The sequence below is a fragment of the Cebus imitator genome, unplaced genomic scaffold (assembly GCF_001604975.1).
Source record: "Cebus imitator isolate Cc_AM_T3 unplaced genomic scaffold, Cebus_imitator-1.0 Scaffold819, whole genome shotgun sequence".
NCBI classification, from domain to species: Eukaryota; Metazoa; Chordata; class Mammalia; order Primates; family Cebidae; genus Cebus; species Cebus imitator.
Window position 1 is genome coordinate 239,927 of NW_016108134.1, and position 3,217 is coordinate 243,143.

Genomic DNA, 3,217 nt, shown 5'->3' on the forward strand with positions numbered 1-3,217 from the left:
AAAAAAAAAAAAAAAAAGAAAGAAAAAGAAAAGAGAAGCACCTGCTGAAGACCACAAAATAGATGTCAACTGTGGTTGATAAAAAGCAGAAACGTAACTCACACAAAATTAAAAGTACAGTAAAATGCTACAGTGTCAGGATGACTTACTATTTTTCTCAGTGCTATCTGCATCACTTATGAGTATATACCATTGTGATTGTCAATTAATAATAACATTAATTTTCAAAAATGTTTGACACAAAATGTGATCTTGACCTCCACTCGTGCTTCTCTGGGTTTCTCTCTTCTCCCCACCCTGGGCTCTCTCTTTTCTAGGCTTCCCTGGGTCTAGGTTTTGTTCTGGACCTACCTCTTAGGTTTCCTGCTCAGAAAATGTCCCTTTTAGTGTCCCCAGTTTCTACAGGGTGAGGGGTGAGAGTAGGTCTTTCCCACTTGGGTCTCCCAACCTCCAGACGCTTACATGTGATGAGATGTGTCGGCTGCCCCTCGGAGCCTCTTACATCCCTAAAACTAAAGCAAGCTACAGTGAGCAAAATGAAAAGGCTTTCTGTACATTTTTTTTGCAATTGTATGCTAGCATTGAGTGAGGGGAGGGAGAGACAGGATGGAAACCAGGTACACATCACACACACTCAGACACACACAGGCACACATAACCTCGAAAACCTCTTGTATGCAAATGACACAACCACAACCCCAGACAGACACAGTCACACTCAAACTCTTCAGACATACAACCACACACACACCCACGCACACCTTCAGAAACGCAGCTCCATGCATGCAGTCCTACAATCCCTACACACACACACACTTGCCACATTCATGTACACCCTCAGGCACACAATCACACATGCCTTCAGAAATGCAATTCTGCACATACACACTCACACACTTGCCACATTCAGGTACACCCTCAGGCACACAATCACATACCTTCAGAAATACAATTCCAGGCAGGCAGTCATACAGTTCTGCATGCACACACAAACTCATGTACATTCTCAGACACACAACCACATACACCTTCACGGCTCTGTGCAACCACCCTTCAGGAATTAAATACCGAAAAGGCCAGGCATGGTGGCCTGTGCCTGTAGTCCCAGCTACTCAGGAATTGTAGGAGACACACACACACACACACACACACACACTCTTTAAAACACAAAACTTCAGACTTTCAAAATCATCCCCACATTTTAAGCATTCAGCTCCGCACACCTGTTTGGGAAGGCGACCTCAGTCTCTCTTTCACACACACACACACACACACACACACACACACACACACACACACACGCCCAGACACCCTGCAGCCTCAGCCACATCAGATATGTGTGGAACTGGTGAAATAAGCCCTCTGATGGGGAAGGCAACCGAGCCCTGTAAATGCACCGAGGCATCAGGCTCATGCTCGGTGCTGGAAGCATGCGGGTGAGCGGAGGCCACGGGTTGGGGAGGTGGGGTGACGGGCAGGGAGACCCAGGGATAACTAAGGTGATAGGAAACTCACCGGAATGACCAGGAGAAAACCGGTGGCAGGGAGCGCCTCCCACGCCTGCCCCCAGAGTGAGCCCGGCGCGCCTCGCATCCCCACCTGCCAGCCACCCCCGCGCCCCAGCGGAGCCGTGGAGCCCCCACTCACCGGCGTCCGGAGCGGCGGGGGCGGCTTGCCCGCGCCTTGGCCTGCGCGATGCGCCCGGATGCAGGAGCCGGAGCCCGGCGAAGCGCCCGGCCGGGGCCGCGGGGACCCGCCAGGGACTGTGCAGCGCCGGCGCGGGGACAGAACGCTGTAGGCACCGGCGCGGAGCCGGGACGCGCTGTGCTGCCGGCGGGATCCAGGCAGGCCCTGCGCTCACGTGGGTGTGGGGGCGCCGGGCGGCCGGGGGAGGGGGCGGGATCCCCTACACGATGCCCCCCGCCTCCCCCGCGCCCAGCCCAGGCTCGGCAGCCGCACGGGAGAAGGGGGACCGCGTGTTTGAGAAGGGAGGGGGTTGGGGAGGTGGGCGGGCGTGAGTGGCCTCTCCAGCATCCAGCCCCCGCCCCCTGCTCGGAGCCGCGCCTCCGCGCCCTCCCCGCCCACCCCCCCCAACCAACCGCCTCCGGAGCCCTCCGAGGCCCCAGCATCCCGGGCAGAGCGCGGGGACCAGGCCCTGGCACCGCGGGACCCTCGCCAGCAGCCTCGGCGGAGGCCTGGGGAAGGCGTGGCTCTAGTGTCCCAGTGGTCACAGCCGGGGCGAGGGCTCCGCTGCCCTCTTCTCCTCCCTGCTGGGGCACCTTCCGGCGGTGGCCCTTGGCCGCTGTGTGCCCTTGGGCCAACCCCTCTCCCTCTCTGAGCCTGGCCTCCTCCGCTAAACAAGGGAGATGACTTGGCCGACCGTACAGAAAATTAAAACGCGTGAGGCTGGAAATGCTCCGTGCCAGCGCGAAGCACTGGGCAAATGGGAGATGGATAACGCTGTTTCTATTGTAATTATTATTCTTTGCTGTCTTTAGAGCACAGCAGGCAGGCTGCACTTGGCTTTTCTTCTCGAAAGGCAATGACTTGGTTGCTTCCCACATTTTCCACCTCTCCTGAGAGCTAACGCCGTTTAAAGATCTGAGCATAAAGTCTGTCGTGTGAATAAAAACTCAGTGCAGGCCGGGCGCGGTGGCTCACGCCTGTAATTCCAGCACTTTGGGAGGCCGAGGTGGGCGGATCACTTGAGATCAGGAGTTCAAGGCCAGCCTGGCCAACATGGTGAAACCCCATCTCTACAAAAATTAGCGGGGGCATGGTGGGGTGCCTGTAATTCCAGCTACTGGGGAGGCTGAGGCAGGAGAATCGCTTGAACCTGGGAGGCGGAAGTTACAGAGAGTCGAGATCGCGCCACTGCACTCCAGCCTGGGCTAGAGAGCAAGACTCCATCAAAAGCAAACAATAAAACCTCAGTGCACGTTCAATGTTTTTTTATTATTGTTGCTGATATTAAGTGTTGGTGGCAACCTCCTGAAAGCTCTCTTATTAATAGTTATATTTAATCTACACATTCCTACGAAGTAATTATCACTTCCTCTATTTTCAGAGAGGGCACAGGTGCTCAGAAAGGTTCAATAGCTTGTCCAAGGTCACACAGCCAGGAAACAGGTGCCCCAATTCTAATTCTTTGCATGCATCGCCATGGCTCTGCTTCTTTGCAACAGCTCCTACTTAGGTGATTCTCAAACTTAACTGT

The 3,217-nt window shown here is 54.8% G+C and overlaps 1 protein-coding gene across 1 annotated transcript in view; it reads right to left on the reverse strand.

The window, feature by feature from the left end:
* The window catches only part of SLC1A6 (solute carrier family 1 member 6), a 24,854-nt gene extending 22,858 nt beyond the window's left edge, over positions 1-1,996 (reverse strand). The window contains exon 1 of the mRNA XM_017520285.2: positions 1,648-1,996. The gene's annotated coding sequence lies outside the window, so the exon portion shown is untranslated. The remainder of the gene's footprint in view (positions 1-1,647) is intronic.
* Positions 1,997-3,217: the final 1,221 nt, after the last annotated feature.